We start from the raw sequence: 26,236 nt of genomic DNA on the forward strand, positions 1-26,236 counted from the left end.
CTCTCACTACATATAGAATTACGCGTCATATAGAAATACGCCATACGTTCGTCCCACTCGACAATTATATAAATATATATACATTCCTGATTGTAATCTTGTTACTTTTGTAATCATATGTTAGCTCATAGATGTCCTATGTAGAATTATGGTAATATACAATCATTTTTATACAATATCTTACTCTACAAATTCTTACACCTCTTCGCACATCCTCCTTACTAATCCCACTTACACTACATCCACACACGAGCCCAGTGCCGTACGAGCGGCACGTCTCCGCCTGTGGGTATTCTAGTAATTGCAATAAGGCATCCGAATCACCGGTCCTCCCCTTGCGCCACATCTGTGTACGAGGCAGTGCCGTACGAGCGGCACGCTACCGTCCGTGGGTGCCTGGAGAGAGGCAGTGCTGTACGAGCAGCACGTTTTCTCGCCACGAGCAAGGAGAGTCAACCAAAGCGTATTTGTCTTTTAACCTCGATCAGTAGTTAACAAATGCCCAAGACATGACGAAGCGGACTCAAGGTACGCACCCGCAGGCTCAACCGCCTTTTGTTCGGGACCTCTCCGAATCCATTGTTAGGAGTCCTTTCCGATTACGCACCTGTTCCTGAATACAAAAAGTACTTCGTCGCGAGTTCCGCGTGCAAGGCGGACGCGAAACCAAAACTCGAAAACGTAACCTCAGTGCGCAAAATTAACATTAAAAGTATACAATACATCTACGTTCCACTTGACAAGGCCGAGTCTCGAGCAGATTACCAAGCATTCCGGAAAGCCCAGAATTATCGGCTAACCCCGATCACCCTCACACCGGGGGGAGATTCCGATAATCCACCACCAGTTCCATCCTGGGAATTCATCGCTTCAATCAAAGAGGACGACCCCCGCCGGATCCGCCTGATCCAGCGCCGCGCCGAGATTCTACACCTGTGGTTCGACGCCTCACCACCAGAACACTGGGGCACCGCGGATCGCCCATTGGAGCTCGATTAAAGGTAAGTGACGACGACCCTAGGCGCTAAGCGAACGGCATGAGCGAGGCGCGCACGCGACGCCCCGCGCGCCGACTAACCCCATTGGCCTCTAGAATTGCGCGGCGAAATTGGTTATCGCGCGCCGTGTGTGTCTTTACTATCTGCCATCAAAATCGTAATAGCAAACACTACCTCTGTGAAGAGTGTTTCCGAGACCTAACGGGCCCGTAACGCCGCCAGTACGACTGCTTAGTCCGCCATTATATGCATATCAGTTACCGATACAAAGTCAAAGAGTGCGATTTGTGCGACGTCGTGATCGGAGAAATCCAGAGCCCTTCCGCGTGTACCACGTGCTGTGAAATATTCTCTGACGTAAAACGTTCGGTGGAACACGAGGGAAGAGACCAATATTTAGAACGCGAATCTACGATAATTGCCATCTCCCAAACTAGAGTTTAGCGCTCCATTGTTCATGTGTTCCGGACATCCGGTAAATCGGCAACCTCCGGAGGTAGTTTTACCCCCTAGCCCTATCAGAGCATGGCTAATGACGGGAATCTGTGTCTGGTCGTTGTTTTTCCAAAATAAAACTACGGGGGTCATTATTTGTGAGGATTGCCAGCTTGGCAAATACCAGCCCTTCCGGCAAGATTTCGAAGGCGTCCTCAGGCACTTCGTGCAATACCGTCCGCGGATAGAGTTCCCCACGTGTAGCGAGTGCAGTAAGGTTCTAGCCGACTGCCGGCCCGCTTTCGAATGTTACGCATGCACTAGAGTAGAAGAACCGTTTGAACGATATCTGACGAATCCTCTAAATCAACGGTACGGTGATGAACTACCGAACCTAAATCTCCCAGTGAGAGTGCGGATCGGGCAAACGATTTGGTGACGGGCGTCTGGATAGCGAATTACCTCGGTCGCAGGTATCCCCGGATAGAGCCCCTTGGCTCGATAACCCGAAAAGCGACTAGTCCCGTATAAGCGATCCGAGTACCGCCCCCTGCGGCCGCGATCTATCGGGACGTAACACATGTCAGATTTAGGCTTGAACGAAGATGTAGGTTCATGGATTGACGTTATTCAACAGAAGCCAGTAATGTCCGTGCTACCTGTAAGTTTTTTATAGTTGTGCCATGATATTTTGTTTGCGTCGGTGAATGCGCTAATGTCTGTCTTGTTCGTTCGTGTCTTACTTTTTCTCGTTTTCTCGTTCAATTTTAGCATACCAAAGACAAATTGCTTGAAAGACGTGAAGCATTGAAGAAACTTGAACTTGAGATTCTTGATAAGTATTGTAGCGCACTCGACGTAATCCCTGTACTAATATTGGAACAATTTCCAAAATTTGATCCAGTCTCTTTCAAAAAGTTACGAGATCTGCGTCGACATATAAAAGCTAAAGTACGTCTAGTAGAAACTACGTTTGATAAAACGTACAAAAAAAAGATAAAACGAATGTATATGAGTTTCCGGAAACACCTGAGTCTATATTGTCGTTCAACACATGTGAAATACCGCGTTCTGACATATCTGAGCCTCGCTCGCAAACGGCGCCGGACATGTTTCACGTCGCCGTTTGTATTTCGGTATCCAACAGTCCGCGTGCTGCCTTTCGTCAAGGCTCGGCAAGTGTAACGAACGCGTATATAACAGCAAAAGAGTACACAAACGGCCGGGAACCTCGGGTAGCAGTTAAACTATCTCAAACTACAGTTTCAACGAGGAAGAGTACTTTTCAATTAAAAAGGCCTATCAAAACGCGAATGAGTATAGAGGTTTGTAAAATGATAGAAGAAATGTGGGCACAACAACAGTCCGGTGAGATACGGAAATCTTCAGTGGTAAAAAAAATACATTTCACGCGGTGCGTAAAAAGCTGTCGAGTATGGAACAAACGTTGCAAGAAAATGTCATCTTGGATACGCCGGCGCACAGTGGGGCGAACGCCTCATTTTTCGGTCATTTGCTTATAACTTCTACATTTTTCAATGAAATGACTTGAAACTTGACATAAATAATGTACGATTATTATACATTTAGTGTATGAAATCAAAATTATTTAATTAACAATTTTCCATAAAGCGCATAGATGATTTTTTAATTTTTTAAATACTTTTTAGTTTTTTTTAAATCGGTTTTATTTTTAAAAAAATTTTTATTTTATACTTTTTTAGTGCTTCATTAAATTAATATGATGTAGGGATAGGAGAATATATTGATCTATACGGTTGTACTAAATCGTTCGTATTTATTTGAGGTGTTGTCAGGAGGGCTCTTGGCAACAGACTGCCGTCTCCTCGCTCGTGTCGCGTCTCGTTCGCTCGAGTTGTTTTTTTTGACGCGCGATTGTTTTCCTCCACATACAAGGACGCTTGGGCGGTCGTTTGCTATGTATTTTCAAATCGCCTACAATGAATAATTATTATTGCATATTTCCTTACTGCTCTGTACCTTGATGTTCTAGCGCGATATTTTATGTACTAAAATCTTCCTGGAGAATTGCTCTATAGGACAGTGAAAACCGCATTTAAATCCGTCCAGTAGTTTTGAAGAAAATCGTAGACATACATACATACATACACGCCGAATATAGAACCTCCATTTTTTGAAGTCGTATTTAATGCAATCCCTATCAATCAAATCTGTTCCATTTTCAATTTCTTCACAGAATTATCTAATCTTTTTGACATGTTCGGGATGTCTCTGGATAAAATTATATATAAATAGCGCGTCATCGGATTTTAACTTTTTCCGAACAATAAAATCAGTCATTTCCGGATTATTCCGTATTTCCTCAGTTCTCTTTCTTTTATGTCGTTCGGAACATTCTACGAAACTCTTTGATCTATTAAGAGGCATACGCGTACGTGAAGAAGTAGGAATTAAATTCAATACTTCGTTCGGAAAAGAAAATTCACAATTTGACCAACTTTCATGCTTTGTAATAAATGTGTAGTAATTGTACGAGCTAGCTACCTATTTTGACTTTAAATTTTTCGTGAAAATCATGATTTTTCTTTTTAATCCTTCCAACGCGACTTTGGGTAATTCAGTATTAATACATGATGTTATGTGGCTTATTAAAGCCTGATAATTTGATAAATCCAGATTATTTGCACGCATACAATTAAAAAGTTGACGATTTGTTCGAAAATTTTCCATTTTATGAGCGTGTTAAAGTATAATCTTCTATATATTTTATATATTCTATATATTTTCCACTGTATCCTGAAAAGGACGCAAAGTGAATTGTGTAAAGCAAAACTTTCAAAATCAGTCTTTAATCGACTACTGATCGAGACAGACTGACGAAAAGTTCTTATCTCCGCTGTTTTTATTTCCTCCCCTCCCCTCCCCTCCCCTCCCCCCGAGGAGAACAATATTTTTAATAATATTTTTAACAAAACTTTCGCATTGTCAACAGCAAACGGCTCTTAATTAACCCGCATTCCCTACGATTGGATTTCCAATAGAGCCTCGACTCATCGCTATTATATTAATTGACATAATTAATTGTTATAAAATATGGATGTAATTAATCATTACAAAATAGCAATATTTAAACAAATTATATATCCTCCTTCGTCTTTCTTTTATGAGAAAATAGACATCCATATTCACTCGACATAATCGAACGGCGTCCGCTGAGCTATTCGTGGACGACGTTCGACCATGTCGAGTGAACTTCGACGTCAATTTTCTTATAAAAGCCGGACGTATACGGATAAACAACCTTATAAAAACTAGACACTTTGCCCTATCAAATGGCGCAGAGCAAATCTTAATTCATTCTAATCCACAAATTTTCTTTCTGTTTGAATATTGAAGTAAGAACTTTTTAATAGTCGAATATGTCGTGTATATTTATTAATATATAATAGTGCTCGAATGACATAAAACTAAAATAAATATGTTTTTTGAACCCTAATAAATAAGTTCTGATAGGCATTTAACTCATATTCGCAGTTATGCTTTCGGCAGAGTCTTTAGAAAGTAACCTATCGAATTACTAAAATTTCAGCATTCACGAAAATGTCATACTTTATCAGATTATTTTGAGGAAAGAACAAAGGATAAAATCAATTATAAGTACATTTATTTATAGTTTAGGATATATATTAACATAAAATCTCGTCAAAATTTGAATTATATGTTTTTCATTTTTTCGTCCAATATCCGGTTTTTGATAGATTCGCCCCACTGTGCGGCGAGTCCAGGTAACAAAAATGTTGGACAACGACGAACGGACGGACAACGTCCGTTTTTTCGAAGTTTTTAATGTGAACAAAAACGTTTGCAGGTATTACCCGTGAAAGCGTTTGTGGAAAACATGCGAGCTTTCTCTCACTGACGCAACAGGTGGAACAATTTCCATGTTTAGGATGAAACGTGTAATATAAATATAACGAACAGTGTTTCATGTACGTCGACGCGCGACGCCGTATATGCCGTGCGCACGGCGCGATGTAAACGTTGGTTTTTGTTCTTGAATATTTCACACACGGATGTTGAACGTATACGGTTCTGTGTCGTTCTTTGTTCCAGCAAAGTGGTCAGATATGAGCCTGGCAGAACGCAGGAAGTGTATGGATGAAGCGATAAACCCAACACGTGAAAAAGATGACGAGAATATGGTAAATTTATCGGCACGTATAAAAACGACGGTGCCAGTGGGGAATTTGACAGTTCATCGTATCCACATTTGTTAGAAATGTTCAAAGTATGTATAAAATATTTGGTAATTTTTACCGTCGTCAGATAAGTGTCGGTTTACGGTCGCGTTTTATACATATAGATGTTACATACGTTCGGTATACTCGACGTACCGATGCGGTTGTTAATGCGTTGTATGAGAACATGTATACGTGCGTGGGCGTTACATATGTCGCGTTTGATTTCAGATATTTCAACAGAAATTTGGTTTGTCTACGTTCAGACCGACGCAGGTGCAAGCTATAAACGCAACACTTTTGGGATTTGATTGTTTCGTTTTAATGCCAATCGGAGGTGGAAAGTCTCTTTGTTATCACTTGCCAGCCCTCGTGAGTCGCGGAGTAACGATCGCCGTTAAAGAGTCTTATTTTGGACCAAATTCAAAAACTCCATTCGCCCGATGTAAGATGATGGTGATGCGTTACGCGTTTGAATATATATTTGAACAAAACAATATATATATATATATATATATATGTATATATAAATCAAGTACACGTCGTTACCGTACACGTACGAGTTTCGGTACTCGTGCGTAAAAATTCGTTATTTAAAATTTTGAGATTAAACATGCACAGATTCCCGCAACTCATTTCACCATCTCCACAAAGGATAATCGAGAAAAAATCATATATATGGAACTCATCAAAGAACATCCTGATATCAAAATATTATACGTAACACCGGAGAAATTTTTGCGTCGCAAAACGTCTACGATATTCTGACCCGTTTATACGAGAGAGACATGTTGGCGAGATTTGTCATTGACGAAGCTCACTGTATCAGTCAATGGAATCACGATTTTAGACCGGCGTATAAAAAATTGAACACACTCAGAGATCGTTATCCCAAAGTGCCGATAATGGTTTTAACTGCGACAGCTACCCCGCGCGTTAGAACAGATATTTTGCATCACGTGGGTATGACTAAGCCAAAGTGGTAAGTCGATGTACATTTGTCGCGGCACCGGTGCACCGGCTGCGATACCGGAACGATACATGTATATATTATATATATATATATATATATATATATATATATATGATAACCATACGTCATATATATATATATATGACGTATGGTTCGTTTCGTTTTCCAGGTTCATGTCGAGTTTCAATAGGCCAAATTTAAAATACAACGTACGCGCAAAGACGGGTAAAGCGTGTTACGTTGAAATTGCGACGTTGATACAGACGACGTTTCACAATACTTGCGGCATTGTTTACTGTTTGTCACGCAAGGATTGCGACGAGTGTACCGAGTATTTACAGAAACGCGGCATTAAAGCGTCGAGTTATCACGCGGGCGTCTCGGATTATGAAAGAACAAACTGTCAAGAGAAATGGTTTGCCAACGAGGTACGTACGACACGATTTCGTACGCGTGTTGCGCGCGTATGTCCGCGCACGATATATGTATATACGTAAAAAATTATATTGCGTCGACGCGTGTCGGCACGCACATGTGTTTGCAGATATACGTTATATGCGCGACTATAGTCTTCGGAATGGGCATCGATAAACCAGACGTCCGCTTTGTGATACATGCAACTCTACCAAAATCTTTGGAAGGATATTATCAAGAAAGTGGTCGCGCTGGTCGTGACGGTGAGAAGGCGGATTGTATTTTATATTATCGATATGCGGACATGTATAGAATCAGAACAATGATCGACTCCGATACGTCAACGCAAGAAGTTTGCAATACCCACGTAGCGATGTTGTTTAAAATGGTAGCATTCTGTGAAAATATTACGACGTGTCGTAGAACGCTACAGCTCGAATATTTTGGAGAAATATTTGACGAACAACGATGTCTGGCAAACAAAGCAACTGCGTGTGATACGTGCACGGACAAGGTAAGTGGTATATGTATGGTATATTTCAAACGTAGGTCGTGCTACATACCGATACCGCGACACAGCACACATATATATATAGTTGGCTACAGGAAATGTAAAATATTACGTTTGTGTGCGGTTAGGACAAGCGTACGATGTTAAACGTTACTGAAGATGCGAGAGATATCACGGCGCAGCAGTGTCGCAAGCTTACACTGGCATTTCTGACGAATATGTTCAAAGGCAGTAAATTGAAAAAGATTAGAGAATCAAGTTTTGTATACATTCGTTTGCTCTGTGTAAAATGGTAACAAATGTTAACATGGTCGTTTTACGTTCGTTTCGACACAAAACGTACGTTTTATTTTGTATTTTATGTTTGTCAGGTCTTACGAAACAACCTTTATAGGTCGTGGTAAAGCGTGGAAGAGACACGACGTAGAACGTCTCATGCATCATATGGTCGTGCAAGATTATTTACAAGAATATATGTATACGCTTAAGGAGAGTGTCTGCGCATATGTAAAACTTGGACCGAAAGCGATGGAACTTTTGACGAGAAACAACGCAAAGGTATTTTTCGTCTTCATGATATATAGTCTCGGCAAGTGAACGCGTGCGGAACAAACAGTTCCGTGAAGTTGGCACCTGACTTTAACAAACGGACGTTTTGAAAACAGAAACGTGTAGTATTTTTTTTACAGTTGTTTGTATTAACACGACGTTCGTTTGTATTTTTATTCCGTTTAAAAAAATCAAAATTTTTAAAACGCATTTTTACCCAAATGTGAGATCGTTGAACATCACTCGCGCTCGGTGTTTTAGACGTGTTTGCAGTTGTTTGTAGTAACACGACGTTCGTTTATAGTTCTATCCCGTTGGAACAAACAAAAAATTTAAAAACGCATTTTTATTCAAACGTGAGATCGTTGAACGTCGTTCGCGCCTGGTGTTTTAGACGTATTTGTAGTTGTTTGTAGTAACACGACGTTCGTTTGTAGTTGACGACATTAAAAGTTGCACGGTATTTGTAATAAATAACGTATATATCTTTGTCACATTTAAAGATATCGAAGTTCTTCGTGTATATTACGTTTTACGTGTCACGAAATACGTTATAAATTTTTTATTTTTCAAGTACAACGAAAACGTTTTGTATAAATTCCTCTCTTTATAGATAAACACGTCTAAAACACACGACGCAAATGGCATGTTATTTGGGTAAGAAATTTTTTAAATTTTTTGTTTGTTCCAATGGGATAAAACTACAAACGGACGTCGTGTTATTACAAACAACTACAAACGCGTCTAAAACACCGGGCGCAAGCGACGTTCAACGATCTTACGTTTGAGTAAGAGTGCGTTTTTATATTTTTCATTCGTTTCAACGGACTACAACTACAAACGAATGTTGTGTTATTACGAACAACTACAAAGAAAATGCTACACGTTTCCGGTTTTAAAAATCCCATTTGTTAAAGTCGGCCACGTTCACAGAACTGGAACAAACTTACGCGGTGCGTTTCAAATATTTTTTTACGCGAAAATACGCGTGTATGTTTGTATATTTGAAAGTATAGATATAGAAAAGAGCGAGAGGCTCGGCGTATTTTATCCGTTTCGTTTGCTTTTAACGCGTTTTGTGTTTCATCTTATGTCCGTTATTTGTAACAGATGGAAATTCCACAGAGATGCGCGACGAAACGTACTACGCGCAGCGTAGCTGCAGGTATGTGCTGGAGATACCAGCGTGAAACGCTACGTACGTTATATATTTGATCGTTGTGTAAAACACCGCGTTCCATATATTTTTTCAGCTCGGCTGCGCGAGACGAACACAACGACAACCGAGACCGAGTGTACGTTCACGTCGTCGGACGTCGAAGCGAACGAGAGCCGCGACCAGTGTGGTGTGAAACGAAAGATCGACGCTATATCTAACAAGTGTGAGAAAAAGTATAAACGAAGTGGTTCAACGAGGTACGTTGACAGAGAGATGGGTGGACGTGCAATGGGTCCACGTGCGTGGATACGTTGCGCGTCTTTTCTCTTTTTCTTGACGCGTAACGTAACGCTTGTACGTTGGGAAGGAGAGGAGAACGCCGACACGTATATGTATATATTTACGTTGTATTTTTCTGTTTATTTATAGTCGTGAACAATAGAAGACGTAAGAAACGTTAACACGACACGCTTACAAATATGTTCGCAACAGATCTAACACTTTTGCTAAGTCAGGTTTACTGTGTAAATGCTATCGCTCGCAAGTCGTGACAACGTCAGGTACATGCGTGTTCACAACGTCATCGAAAGATTTTGTATAAGGCATATATATATATATATATATATATATTCCATCTATGACGATCATTTTTCCCACCTCTCGGGGATATATGGCAAAAATGCAAGGGTCTCTAAAAGTTTATTTTTGTTAAATACAAAAACGAAATATTTTCGTGTTTTTACGTTTTTTACAGTAATAGATAATATACGTAAAGGTTTTCGTGGTCGACGTCCGTTGCCTTCAACATAGTAAATAGTACTCACAAACGTAAGTTTTCCTTAGGTGCGGCGTATATACCAGAGTTTTCCTCGGTACATACATTTTGCGGCATACGGTAGCACAACGCTAGCCGAACACAATACACGTTTTATTTTTATTTTTTTACAAACGTGCGGTACTTTTCGGCTTGTTGGTTTCACCAAGAACGAGTAGAAGAACTTGTTGGAGTTTTGCAAAAATAGTTTATGGGTGATACGCGACAGCGTATATAGTTACAAAAAATCGTGTTAATATTAGATGAGGCGACGTTTCCAATATGTCGTACGTGTTTGAGTTTTTTTTACACGTTGGGTTTGGCCGTATATGTAACTAATATATAAAACCGTAGCGAGTTTCGTTTCTCATAATGTTACAAAATTTTTATTTTAGATGTCTCGCACATGTTAAAACTTGCAAGAAACGCTTTAGCTAGACTAAGCGAGTGAAAAGTAACGCAGGCTATATTAAATGACATGATTACGTCGAGCTTTCTGTATATGTTACAAACGCTCCAAAAATTAAACCTTAAAAATAACGTCGTTTCATAATGCGCCGTATATTATTTGCTACGCACATTTTTACGCTTTTGTAGTATGACGTTTATAAAGTTTCAGGATATCACGCGTTCGCACTTTTTTTTAACAAAAACATTTCAGCTATTACGTTGTAACACACGTTACGAACGAGAACCTATATTTAACATATACTTGAGTACGTTTTTAAAAAATATAATTTCGTACATGTATCTCGATCTATATATATATTAAAGTATGTATAAAAAAATTAAAATTATAATATATAAATTTTTCTCGACGTATGCCGACACGACGTACGCGTACGTAGACGGTATCAAACGACAAAGTATCATCGTATTTTTTTCTCGTCAACTTTACATTGTCGTAGTGCAATATAAGTTGCAAAACATTCTAGCCACTCAAAAAAATGAGACATAAAAATTAACGGAACATCTTTCGTTTCCGTGTAGATTTGTTTCATAGTTTGTAATACATATTTTCGTGTTTGTGCTGTATGATACTTGGAACTTCGTCTTAATAAACGTACATAAGAACGTAGTTTCTTAAGATAAAAGTCCACGATATCTTTGTTGTACGTTTCACAAGAACGAAATATCCGCTTTAACATTGACGCTGTGAATGCCAGGACTGCAGATGCATCGTGCAACTGAACCAACAGTTCCTTTAAAAACGTAAACATTACGTGAAAAATATATGCAGATCTGGCACCAAGCTCCACGACGTTCGTTAACATCTTCTCCGCGTTACTTCGGTTAGCTCGATGCATTCTTTTCTTTAACGTGAGAACCATGTACACAAAACTCGTGAACAAAGACTCTTCTATCACGTTAAATTTTTGTAAAGCATATCGTTCTTCCTTCGTAGATAGTCTAAGATGCAACGTTGAGCCGAAAGCGTTATGTAACAGTTTACAACGTTTATTATTTGTTTCCACGTGTGAAAGTTTCACAAGTACGCAATCTGTATGACGCCGAAAATATGTATCTTTAACTGACAGGTGTATTACAGAAAGAGTTAAACATATCAAAATATTTTTTGAATAACACTTGATCAAAACATCATTCGTTAGATATTTGTCCAAAAGAATATTCATAAACTTGAAGCTCGTTTCTTTAGATGTAACGATCCTCAAATGTTTAAACGGGCTCGTTGTTCTGTAACACGTCTGTAAGACGTCCTGTAACATATACATATTAAAATATTACGTATAAACGGGTTGACAAAAAAGTAAAAGTATCGTAAGCTATGTTTTCTATACAGGATGAGTGTGCGAACGTATAATCGAAGCAAGACGAAGGTGCGTCGTCCGGCCAAATCAAGTCAAACGTGTAAAATAATTTTTTTTGTACGAGGTTTTTGAAATAAATACGTTTGTAAATTTATCAAGTACTTGAACGTACACTTGACTATATCTCGACTAACGACGCCAAGCTCGAGACCGCTCGTTTCTCGTCGTCGTTGCCGGATATTGGTAACGAATATTTTACGTTCTTACTTGACGTTTCGTTAACACCTTGACTGGTCAAACCATTGTTGGCAAAAGGGTCTCTGCGACGCCACGTTGACATCGACATGTTAACGTGTACCACGCGTTCGCCGCCACCCTGTATATCTATATTTATGATAACGTAATATACATGACGTAACACACGACGCGACGAACGTTGATAAACTTCTTTGGATATCTTATAACATAAGAGCGTGCTTAACGATAAACATAAAGCCGTCACGACTGTGTCAGTATGTATACAAAGCAAAGTTTTTTTTGACATATTTTCATACGTCTCAGACTGATTAATATTTTTTGCGTCACTATAAATTCTTAATATCACTCTTAACATATCTGTATTCATACTGCCGCCACGTCGCAAAATACGACACAAACATATAGTTATATCGTACGTTGCCGATACCGACGTGTTCGTTATACGTCATCCGGAGCGTAACCTATAAAAAAGAGTAACCGTCGTACATACGCTAAATATACGTTTCTTAGGCCCGGTCTACACGGGATGTCGGAAGTCGGAGTCGTAAGAACGTGACCATGCACAACCTATTATTCTTTTTGCGGTCGAAAAATAATGAACTGTGCGTGGTCTAGTTCTTACGACTCCGACTTCCGACATTCTGTGTAGACTGGGCCTTAAGGCAACGAACGACAAAAGGAAACAAAGAAATATTTTGGACCATATACCATTTTTAAGACACTAACCTCGAACGACATCTAGCGTGCGAACTTCTACACTTGCGTGCAAACGTAACAGAAACTATTTATTTAATAGTGTAACGTAAAATACGAGAACAAGTCGTACGAATGCAATCGCGTTTTCCAAAATTCTTTTTTCGTACAAGTACAGCTTCGATCGAGCGACAGCAAAAGATACAGATAAATTATACAAAGAAAAAAATTTTGCGACGTACGTTCACAAACATTTAGGCTGAGTTTCCACTGAGCGCGTCACGTGTTCTTCCGGCGGAGAAGCCCGAGGTGTTGCCCATGAAAACTGGCTATTATTTTTACGTCGCGCTAGTCACGTGCAGTTGTCAAAAAAGAATGTGCGAGTGCCGTGCACCGGTCTATGTGATCGCGGCTCATAGTGAAGAAAGAAGTTCAGACCGTCTGAACTTTTTAGCGTACTGCAAACGTCAACGAAACTTCTTCTTTTACTACCGTTTTTTGACGCTGCCACTGGTTTCTAGTGTCACGGAACGCGTATCTTTCGACGCGTTGGATTCGTACGCTCGCTCTTATGTCGCGTCGCTTTGTGTTTATATTAAAAACATTTACTATATACAGCAGAGAGAGGGTAGCTTTCTTCGCGATCAACTAGCAGAAACGTATGAAACGGGAAGATCGCAAGTTCTCTACAGGTTTCAAAGACGTACAATAGGATCCGAACTATAGTGCGGATGTGCAGGTAAATGTTTCGAAGATACGACACTTCGTACTTTTGGCAGACCGTTACGTTGTGACCGCTTCGTTAAGTAGAGACGTCTGGGTTGCCAGTGTTAACAAAACGTTTAACACTACAACGGTGTGTGCTGCGTAAACGTTGAGCGTGCGTCAAGATCTCTACACATGTGGAATTAAGTTCGTTATATGTTGGGTGGGAAACTAGCAAAGGGACTGAAGAGAAATGTGCGTGCGTTAGAGTTTTAAGCTGTATTTTTCGCTGCGTGACGAATGAAGTGTTCTACGAATGTCGTAAAATTTATGAAAAATATACGTGTCTTCTATTTTGAGTATATCGCGTCGTTAACGTGTACCCGCTATATTTTTATTTTTTTTACGTATATCGAAAGTATTTGTTCGGACCGTTCGTTACACAAAAAAAAGACACGTACGTCAACAAACCGTTGTCTCGGTGACATGTATATAACAAGATCGAACGTATTTTTTACACGAACGTCGCGGTCTCTGAGCAACAACACCTTTTTTTATGTTAGAGAAAAAATATTAGCACCGACACACTCGCGTATATAAATGTTTTTAATATACCCGGGCTATATATCGCGCGCGTACAGGTTTTCGATCAAAACGATGTATTCTATATATCTTTATTCAAATATAACGTGTTGATATACGTAACGTTACGTCATTTACGAAAAGTAAAAATATACGAAAGTACATTTGCCAACGTGATGTACCGTGTATATAGGTTATATAGATTCGATATTTGTTTACAATGTTTTATAATGAAATGTTGTGTTTCTTTCGCGCACGAGAGTTTAACTAGGCGAGAGAGAGGTTCGTCGAAAGCTCGGGTCAAGCGAGCAGAAATCTCAACATAACGAGAAGACATGGACAAAAAAACATGCCTCGGACATGCAACAAGTGTCGTTGAACAGAAAAAAAGGAAGTACTGACGCGTGCGGAAAATATGGAAAAAAATGTAAAAACACTACGCGACTTGGCTGTAATACTTACGTGCACGTACACGTATATAATGTACGTTCGCGTACAACGTACGTTAAAAGTTCCGTCGTGCATCGTTGACACTTTTGATACCGTACGTTTAAAAGTTTCGACATTTTTTCGAAAAGATGTAAAAAGACGAACGAGTCATCAAAAACGGGGATAGTACACGTACGCGGTGTCGAAAGTTCAGCAAGTTGCAGTATATTTTCGTCTTGTTGGATAGAAAATCTTGCACCGCGAAGCACGACGGTAACTCAAGTACAACGATATACTACATATAAATGTACGATTGTAACGTCGTCAACCCTTCAACGATGATTTGTTTCTGTTGCAGCTATTCCACACATGAAATTTTGTTTTGTACACGTTAACTGGTTTTTCACTAAATATGTTAACATAACAACACTTGGGAATATTTTCCAGCCGAATATGCCGTTGCAGTTTTTTCGCTTGAGAATGGCATAGAAGAGATACATCATGAAATTGTTAACGCTGAAATTCCGTTTGAATATAGATGGGAAGCACTGGAGACAAGTCGGACCACTCATCGCATACCTGTAAAATATCCAAATGGATCGTCGGACTTTGCCGTTATGTACATGAAATTGATGACGTTCCTACAGCCGAGAAAAGTTGCGGATCAATATCCTTATCTTTATACACGGAGACATCTCATACAGGCGGTACGATCTTTGATAGGAAAACTGTGCGATGAAGCAGGTGGTAAGCTGTTCATTTTTATTACACTAGACACTACAGACGCGCGTTACGCGCGCGCTATTTATCTTTAACATTTCACTATTAACCCTATTATACACAACTGTCAAAATATACAATGACAGCTGCAAATGAAGTAAGCGCAGCAAGGAAACCAATCGGCATCGCGGAAAAGCGGCAACAATAAACTTCACATCTCCTTTTTAGAAAAGGATACGTTAAAATATGTTCATATTTACGAACACGCGTCGGCGCGAAGTCGGCGCACGTCGAGTTCTTTTCCAGGCGTGCGTTCGAAAACTTTGCTCGGGTGTACAACGCGTCGTTTCATCTTTGTTACTTACTAAAACGTGACGAAGGACAGAACATACGTGGTGTGCGCCCGAGTAAAGTTTTCGAACGCAACCACGCAACCCAAGGAGGAAGTATAGAGAAGAAGAGCTCTCTTGCTCACGTGTCGTCAGGCATGTAAGCTTTCTTGCACCTTTATATGCCGGTGCTTTCGACGTTTGCTTTACACGGTAGCCAGTACTTTAAGTTGGAAAGCAAGTTTTACGTTGCTTCGCGGCAGAGGTGGCGACGGGAGGGGGGCCAAAGACCCTCCTTGCACCCTTGTCGGTGTGTGTGTGTATGTGTGTCAGCATATAAAATCTAGACGTTACGCGAGTTAGGATAAACTATAAAACGAATCTTGTACTTTTGTTTGACTATCCTGACTTGCGTAACGTATAGATGTTACACACACCGATACACACACATATACAAACGAAGGAGGGGCAAGAAGGGGTCTCAGTTTTCTCTTTTTTGCATCCGTCTCGTCGGTAGGCGGCGTGGACGCCGCTTTACAATTTAAAGTACATGCTAAGTTTTTTTTTCTCCCTCGCGACGTAAGAAGTACGCGGTAATCGTCATTTTATTCTTTCACAAAAATAACATGTATCGTTAACGTTGTCGACGTAAATTTAACGTCGAGGCAGTTGTTGTGGTGTACACTTACGGCTTTGTGTACCTTATTCAAAAGCAGAAAGTAGAGATATCTCTACTTTGTCGTCGCATAAGCGCGCGTATGTTTTATTCTTCAGTCGTAGTTTCTTTTTTTTATGTTACTGTTAACGTTTCACGTTCATTTACGATCTTTCCTTCGATCAAAAGAAAAGAGATAACGAACACACGACCTCAACTTAAATGGTAAATATATTGAGAACGAGATCAAAAAGTACATTTAAAAAAAAATATTTTTTTTGAAGATAAGTCGTTCTTGTACATAGCCACGAGAACGTTCGTCTCTCCACTTACATTTTGACGTACGATATGTATTTAACAAACGTTCGTCTTTTTTTTTAGAACAAACGAAAGAACAGTTTAATATTTATGCGTTGGAATCCTTATTTACGCACTTGGCAACGGTAAGCCACAAGAAAAAAAAAATGAAGAAAAACAGTTTCGTCCTGTTGCGACTGACAGTGCGTTAACAAAGCTAACATATCGTTATGAAAAAAGACATCAATGTCACGCAAGCACGTTTTATATCTTTGTTCATATTTCAAACGTTCGTACAGTTCTACGATCACGTTCGAACGTTTAGTTCCATGAAAACATCGCGGAAGGATCGAAATACTGTAGTAAAGCTGTGCTGCATCATTGGGCAAGGCGTATGTGCAAAGAGTTTTGTGAGCCATTTGGAGTCACGTGGAGGCCAGGACGACAGTGTTCTAACGGATCTGAGCCTCCATTTGCTGACGTGCAAACGATACGGAGTACGTTGAAAGTTAAACACGCTCCCGCTACCGCTGGCTCTACGGCATTGTTGTCTCGAACAACGGTAAGTATGATACCGTTGAATGCGAAATACCGTGTAAGACGTTACATCGAACGAAGCACCGTGGTTGCGCGCGTTTGTTTTGGACGTTTTCGTGTCCAAAGCAGCACTCTCGTTTGTTTTTCAACATGTAACGAGCATGAAATATGGTGTGGACTGACACTTTTAGCACAAAAGCGTCTAAAGCGATGGCAGTGTCCGATATGTATATTTTGTTAAATATTTTTGCAAACGTTATATAATACTCGCGTTACTGTTACGTCCACCCTCTCATACGCCCGGAAAATTTGAAACTTTTTTAGGATTGTAGGAAGACTTTAGTCAGACCTTACTTATAAAAACAACGACTTACCGATAGTAAGATTACCATCGAATAAGTTACCATAACTTACTAGCATGACTTACCGACAGTAGGATTACCACCGAACAAGTTACTATAACTTACTAGCATGATTTACCGACAGTAGGATTACCACCGAACAAGTTACCATACTTACTAGCATGACTTACCGACAGTAGGATTACCACCGAATACCGACAGTAGGATCACCACTGAATAAGTTACCTCACTCACTAGCATGACTTACCGACAGTAGAATTACCACCAAATAAGTTGCCACACTAGCGATAAGTCACGACCTGCGCGATAGGCCTAACCTACCCACTAGCATATAAATATAGAAGATAAGTCACGATGGTGATACGCAATAGGCTTGGCCTATTCCAATAATGTATATACAACGAATAAGTCGCAATGCCCACAAGGGTTTAGCCATAGGAATTTCCCCGCAAACGCTTCCTTCAAGTAACGCAAACCTAAACCCTCCCAGACCCTTCCTGAAAACTCAAGACATGACCATATAAGGAGAGAAATCGAAAGCGGAGCCGATGACGCAACTCAACCCTTCCACTCAGGCAACAAAAGGAAGAAAACTCAGGCCATGACCATATAAGGAGAAAAATCAAAAGCGGAGCCGATGACGCAACTCAACCCTTCCACTCAGTCAACCCTTCCACTCGCCCACCCCCGCCATCGGGAAAACAGGAATATAAGGACGAACATCCCAAGGGACGCTCTCAGTTCCCCGGAGTCCTACCTCGATCACGGACTCTCCAGTTAAGTAACCACTGAATCCTTCTCGAGTCTCTCTGAATCCAGAACCTTCCTATTTTCACATCGAGAATCTTCCTATCTCCACGTGCCGAACCCAGAGCCTTCAGCTCTCTCACCACATATAGAATTACGCGTCATATAGAAATACGCCATACGTTCGTCCCACTCGACAATTACATAAATATATATACATTCCTGATTGTAATCTTGTTACTTTTGTAATCATATGTCCTATGTAAAATTATCGTAATATACAATCATTTTTATACAATATCTTACTCTACAAATTTTTACACCTCTTTGCACATCCTCCACTGATCCCACTTACACTACATTTACACACGAGCCCAGTGCCGTACAAGCGGCACGTCTCCGCCTGTGGGTATTCTAGTAATTGCAATAAGGCATCTGAATCACCGGTCCTCCCCTTGTGCCATATCTGCGTACGAGGCAGTGCCGTACGAGCGGCACGCTACCGTCCGTGGGTGTCTGGAGAGGGGCAGTGCTGTACGAGCAGCACGCTTTCTCGCCACGAGCAAAGAGAGTCAACCGAAGCGTATTTGTCTTTTAACCTCGATTAGTAGTTAACAAATGCCCAAGACGTGACGAAGCGGACTCAAGGTACGCACCCGCAGACTCAACCGCTTTTTGTTCGGGACCTCTCCGAATCCATTGTTAGGAGTCCTTTCCGATTACGCGCCTGATCCTGAATACGAAAAGTACTTCGTCGCAAGTTCCACGTGCAAAGCGGACGCGAGACCAAAACTCGAAAACGTAACTTTAGTGCGCAAAATTAACATTAAAAGTATACAATACATCTACGTTCCACTGGACAAGGCCGAGTTTCGAGCAGATTACCAAGCATTCCGGAAGGCCCAGAACTATCGAGTAACCCCGATCACCTTCACACCGGGGGGAGATTCCGACAACTCACCACCAGTTCCATCTTGGGAATTCATCGCTTCAATCAAAAAGGACGACCCCCGCCGGATCCGCCTGATCTAGCGCCGCGCCGAGATTCTACACCTGTGTTTCGACGCCTCACCACCAGAACACTGGGGCACCGCGGATCACCCATTGGAACTCGACTAAAGGTAAGTGACGACGCCCCTAGGCGCTAAGCGAACGGCATGAACGAGCCGCGCACGCGACGCCCCGCGCGCCGACTAACCCCATTGGCTTCTAGAATTGCGCGGCGGAATTGGTTATCGCGCGCCGTGTGTGTCTTTACTATCTGCCATCAAAATCGTGATAGCAAACACTACCTCTGTGAAGAGTGTTTCCGAGACCTAACGGGCCCGCAACGCCGCCAGTACGACTGCTTAGTCCGCCATTATATGCATATCGGTTACCGATACAAAGTCGAAGAGTGCGATTCGTGCGACGTCGTGATCGGAGAAATCCAGAGCTCCTCCGCGTGTACCACGTGCTGTGAAATATTCTCTAACGTAAAACGTTCGGTGGAACACGAGGGAAGAGACCAATATTTAGAACGCGAATCTACGATAATTGCCATCTCCCAAACTAGAGTTTAGCGCTCCATTGTTCATGTGTCCCGGACATCCAGTGAATCGGCAACCTCCGGAGGTAATTTCACCCCCTAGCCCTATCAGAGCATGGCTAATGACGGGAATCTGTGTCTGGTCGTTGTTTTTCCAAAATAAAACTACGGGGGTCATTATTTGTGAGGATTGCCAGCTCGGCCAATACCAACCCTTCCGGCAAGATTTCGAAGGCGTTCTCAGGCACTTCGTGCAATACGGGCCGCGAATAGAGTTCCCCACGTGTAGCGAGTGCAGTAAGGTTCTAGCCGACTGTCGGCCCGCTTTCGAATGTTACGCATGCACTAGAGTAGAAGAACCGTTTGAACGATTTCTGACGAATCCTCTGAATCAACAGTACGGTAAAGAATCACCGAATCTAAATCTCCCAGTGAGGGTGCGGATCGGGCAAACGATTTGGTGACGAGCGTCTGGATAGCGAATTACCTCGGTCGCAGGTATCCCCGGATAAAGCCCCTTGGCTTGATAACCCGAAAAGCGACTAGTCCCGTATAAGCGATCCGAGTACGCCCCCCTTCGCGGCCGCGATCTATCGGGACGTAACACAAATCTGGTGACAGCGATGGGATACGAAAATTCGCGATGCCAGACACTCGTTCCAAGTCCACCGAGCCTCCGAGCGAGGCGGAACTCGCAAAACGTAGGGCCGACATGGAGCACGACCTCGAAATACTCCATAAAGAAAAAAAGAAACAAAGGGCGGAAGAAGCAAGGTTGCGCGAAGAACAGGAAAGAGTTAGGCGAGATCAAGAAGTTCTCGAGAAAGAAAAGGAAGAATTAGAAAAAATTAGAATCGGCATGGAGCAGGAACGAACCGAGATGACTAAACAATTCCGGGAAACTAGGACTGAATCGAACAAGTCACGAGATGCCGCGCAAGCACTCTCTCCCTCGCGACAACGCTTACGGTTCGACGAATCAATCTCGGACAATCGCTATCCGAGCATGGAAGATTATCGACTATCTGCCTCGCGACAACAATCACGTTCCGACGCGTCGCGCGCGGGCAGCCGTTCCCCGCGAGACTCAACTCCGGAAAATTACGGCCCGCGTATATCCTTCAAAGAAGCTTCAGACACAGTCCCTTCCTTTGACGGACAAAATATTCCCTTGTCGCAATTTGTACGTGCCTGCAAACGCGCCAAGGAGATTCTCCCACCGTTTTCCGAACGCAACCTTGCGACCGTACGCAAGCGCGGCTCGCGTGGCGCATCCCCAGGCACCCAAGGTGGTGTTGCGGCGCCTTTCGGAGGAGGCAGTACGTCTGCTGGCGAAACGGGTGGAGCCGGACGGCGCAACCGTGCCGATCGTGGGGACGGTAGAGGTGCCGGGACCGGCGTGCGAGGCGACGGTCTCGTTAATTCAGGGTCCGGAAGCGCAGGAGCGGGGTCTGACCCCGACGGATGAGATCGGAGTACCGACCGACCTGGGCGTGCTCAGGGAGATCGTAGAAATGCTCGAGGCCGAGCTCCCGGAGATCCTGGGGGCAGATACGCGCGCTTCTGAGGCGATGGCAGACGAGGGAGCAACTGGGGGCGAACCCGCCACAGAGGACCACGGGTCCACGGTGTCCTTCCGGAGCCCGGAGGGTAGCAGTGGTTCGGAGGCGGACGAGGCGGAGCCACGTCCGAATTATTATTAAGTACAGCGTTCGCGTTCCGAGGATGCGGTCACCGGCAGCAGCCGTTATCGATTTTTGTTTGTTTATTCTGACAACTTAGGACTAAGGAGAGTGACCACGTCCGGCGCATGAGTAGGCATAAGGTTGTTTAATTTTCAGTTACGCAGTTCCGAGTCCAATCCCGAAGGGGCGGGTACAGCAGTTCGTGCGGCGGTGCGACAGGGCTTGAGCCCGCTCACACTTGCGTGACAAGGGAAGCGCTTGCGCGAAGAATCGGGACGCTTCCGGAGAATATGACGTACGAGCCGTGACGACCCACGGGGCGGAAAGACGTCGTCTATCGAAATGGACGAACCGTCCGTAATTATAGTAATTAAGCGACACGCGCGTCGAATAAACAGTTCTGATCGGCAAGGTAGTTCCGCGAAGTATGACACGCGGGTCAGAATCGAAATCTGGCCAGAAATAAAAAAGATGGCGGACCGTCGGGAAACTTTTGAACCGACGGCACGGCGGTAAAAGAACACGTCCCTGATTAACGGGGAGATCCCTAAGAACGTCCATATCCGATCGCCGGCAAAATCGGACAACCAGCGACCGAGTTACAGGACCGTCCGCCATCTCGCGACCTGGAAATCTTCCGCGGGGAAGAGCCGCGGAAGGCATTGTACCAAGTACCGGTTAAGCGTCAGGAGGGGTCGGCGTCGTCGGCAGGCCCGGGAACAACGCGACACGACCACCGGGAGGTCAAGTAGGTAACCGAGCGTCATTCACGGGGAAAGACCAGCGGGTCACGCTGAATGAGACCCGGTACACTCGGGGAACGGGTCGCCGCCAATGTCTGATCGCCCGGACGCGAGATACGGCGACATGTCGCCGGAACTCGGGAACCGGACGTCATCCACGGGGAACGAGCCCGGAATCGGGCTAAGAGGGACCGCCGAAGGGGGACCAGGGGGTCGCCGTCGACGGCGAAGGTCGCGATCGCGACGTAAACATCCTCTTCGAGGAGTCGACCCGGGGTCGCGTAAAGGGACAAAGGAGAAGTCGTGCGCACGGGTCGGCGTCGTCGTGGGTGGATAAATGTGGGAGTAGGAAAACCACTACCTGGGGTCCGTCTCCGGACGTCGAGTGGATGGTACTCCGAATGGAAATTTCCACCGCGGACTTGGGGGTCAGCGGGGAGCGGGCAACGTATATTGTAACTGCGTAGCGGCGAACATCTGGCGCACACCTGTCGACCCGAAAGTCGTAAACAACCATTGTTAACGCGGCGAGCGGAAAATTACCGCGAGGAGAAAGCGACCGAATACCCTGTGGTGGGGGAAAAAAAGCACCGTAGGTAGGGAGCCCGAGAGAGGAAGATTGCTCGTGGCAGTCTGTCGGGGATGTTCGAGCGTGTAACACGTAATCAACTTCGCTCTGTTTCGTCGCGCTAAGTCACCGCGATCGTCATACAAGTGCTATAATTACGGCTCGCCAACATTCGTAACAACCGGCAACGCCCGCGGAACGCGTTAATTGTCGTCTTTACAAAGACGAACGGCCTTTTTAGACCGAAATAAGATCGTGCGTCGTAGATAAACGGGGCGTATGTGCCCACGTATCCGAGCGTCCGACATCTTTTGTGACTTAAAGTTTTGTGAACAACCAACACTGGAAATCAATATAATTGAATAAATTAAACATCTTTTTCGTAAAAGATTTCAAAAATTTATTAAATTGGACTTACCTTCTACGTACCTGATCCATTGGCGTCGATCACTCGAAGTCCCTCGTTGATCCTAGATTCCGGCGGCAGCGACGATCTTGATCGATGACGGCGATGATCCGCAGTGGCAGGAAGCTGAAAAAAGAAGAGAATTAGTCTAATTAATAGTTCGAGATATCGTTCGATACTTACCTTCTCGGTGGTTCAAAGGTCAAACCGAGTGGCGACCGTTGATTTCTAAGGACAAGTAGCGTTGATTCGTGCATCCTGTAGTACCGTCCGGTTACAACCTAACCCGCCTTCTCCTGACCAAATTACGCGGAAGGGCTATATCCGCGGTGGAAAACGAGGTGTGCGAAAACGTGACGCAACTCGCGGACCTATTAAATGGCGCTTTCGGAGTATCGCGCACGATAGATCAATACCGTGGCGAATTGAGTACTATTTATCTAAAATCAAGGGAGCATATATTAGATTACATAACCCGAGTAAAAGATCTCCGGTCGGCCATCCTCGATGAGGAAAGGCGTACTCGTGGATACTTGGACGACCACGCAACGACCGAAATCGACGCCCTAACCGCGCGATCCTTTTGCGAAGGACTCCCGCTCACTTATCGAATTCAACTCAATCGCAGAGACCATTACAATCTCCCCGCCGCATTCGCTCACGTTAAGACCCTCGCGAAGAGACAAGAGCTAGATAATACGCGTTTCAATAACCCTCGTAAGGATGACGGTGAACGTGGATTAGAAAAAAATGCCTACAAGCCCGCGAGGTCCCCCCCCGAGCGCTACAAAACAAACAGGGATCGGTATAATGGAACAGCATACCGAACAGCGTACAATAATCGTTACACTCCGAGCAGACCTCGATACGAGGACCGTACACCGCGTTATAGGGAGACAGAGAGAACTTACGATAACGACGCAAACAGACCACGGTATCGAAAAACAGAAAGGACCCGCGCGGACTCAGGTAAAAACGACGACATCTGCCGATATTGTAAAAACCGGGGTCATAAAATAGAGGAATGCCGTAAACGACAGTACAATAACTCCTTGCGAACCCAGGGAAATTTCCTCTACCCCTCGAGGAACGCGGACGAACCTCGAGCGGGAACACCGAAAGAAATCCGTCCGATGAGAACAATAATAGAAGCACCGAGCGAAGAAACACCCGAATCGCAATAACGAATCCATCGAAATCGTCACACGCACCTAGCGTAAGATTAGCGATAGAAGGGCTGAGGGGCGAAACAACGTTTATGGTAGACACGGGAGCCGCCCCGAACGTAGTAAAAATAAATAAACTCTCTTCTCTGGGAGACATAGAAACAAACGCAGGCATAATAATCACGGGGATAACAGACGGTAAGATAAACACACTCGGAGCGGTAAAGACGAAATTCTTGGGGCGCCGAGTCGAATTTCAAATCGTAACCGATGACTTTCCCATCTCGCAAGATGGCATCTTAGGATCAGACTTTCTGCGGGATTCTTACGTGATAGACGCCACGCGAAACCTCCTGACGTGGGAAGGAATCCCGATACCGTTGGCTGGAAAAGATAAAAAACCAGACGCGCCCACGGTATCTACCACATCCACCGCACCGACGATAACTCCTAAATCTACTATATCCACCGCACCGACGGTAACTCCTAAATCTACTATATCCACCGCACCGACGGTAACTCCTAAATCTACTATATCCACCGCACCGACGGTAACTCCTAAATCTACTATATCCACCGCACCGACGGTAATTCCTAAACCTATTATATCCACTGAACCCACCGCGTCGATAATGCCTTTGACGTCTTTCACATCTAATTCGCCGATCAAGGGTGCCGCGCTCAACGTAAACCACGTAATCAAGGCTCCCGAGGCAAGCACCGAATTTAGCGACAAAGAAGCCGGGACGAATTTGGGCGAAAACCACAAACTTCCCGCGGCCAGTAATCAGGAAACTGATGCAAACTTAACTTACGAAAACTTTCTAATTCCGGCAAGAACGCGCGCCACCTTGCCACTTCGAGTAAGCAATCCGGAAATTGCAACGGGATACGTACCGCGAATACACGTGCACGACGATATCTACTTAGAAGATGCCGTTGTCACAAATCGCGGCGGAATTGCCTACATCGGCGTCGTTAACTCCGCCGAGCGGGACATCGAAATTTCACTACCGACGGTCGAGTTTTAGGGGATAGAAGCATACTCTACCTCCGGCCCCCCCTCCCCATCTTCTGCATCCTCTAACAAGGGTCATAAAAGCACCCTTTACCAAAAGTCAACCGCATCCGGGCGTTCTACCTTAGGGCCTAGAACGACTAGGAGCGAGAAAAAAGCGCAGCGTATGCTGGCAACATTTTTGGGCAAATCCCGTGTAGATCAAATAAAAGAATTACTTCGATTAAATCATCTAAATGATGAAGAGAAAGAGCATGTCCACGAATTAGTAGAAAAATATAGCGATCTGTTCCGCCTGCCGAGCGATAAGCTGCATCACACCGACGTGATAACCCATAAGATCCCCACCACGGACAACGTCCTGATCAATACGAAACAATACCGCTTCCCGCCAATGCACAAGGAAGAAATTGACAGGCAAGTAAAAGAATTATTAGAAAACGATGTTATCGAAACATCGACATCCCCATATAATTCTCCCTTGTGGATTGTGCATAAAAAACCCGATTCAAAAGGTAACAAGCGATGGCGCATGGTGATTGATTATCGCGGACTAAACAAAAAAACAATCGGCGACGCGCACCCCCTACCAAACATTACAGAGATATTAGATCAACTCGACAGCGCGAAATACTTTAGCGTTTTCGATTTCGCCTCGGGGTTCCACCAGATACTTATGGACCCGTCCGACGCTCACAAAACGGCATTTTCCACGCCGTACGGGCATTACCAGTTCAAACAAATGCCTTTCGGATTCAAAAACGCGCCAGCCACGTTCCAACGGCTAATGAACCAGGTTCTGACGGGACTCCAAGGCGTAGAGCTACTGGTATATTTGGACGACATTATCATATATTCAAGTTCTTTGCGAGAACATCTCATAAAATTCCATAAGTTAGCGGAGCAACTTAGAAGCGCTGGTTTGCGACTCCAGCCAGACAAGTGCGAATTTTTGTGTAAGGAAGT

General features: G+C 43.6%; 1 pseudogene; it reads left to right on the forward strand.

Annotated features, from left to right (window-relative positions):
• The first annotated feature begins 509 nt into the window (after positions 1-509).
• Positions 510-17,016, forward strand: LOC112464945 (annotated as a pseudogene).
• The last annotated feature ends 9,220 nt before the right edge of the window (positions 17,017-26,236 follow it).

The sequence above is a fragment of the Temnothorax curvispinosus genome, unplaced genomic scaffold, assembly GCF_003070985.1.
Source record: "Temnothorax curvispinosus isolate PA1 unplaced genomic scaffold, ASM307098v1 QBEX01014777.1, whole genome shotgun sequence".
NCBI classification, from domain to species: Eukaryota; Metazoa; Arthropoda; class Insecta; order Hymenoptera; family Formicidae; genus Temnothorax; species Temnothorax curvispinosus.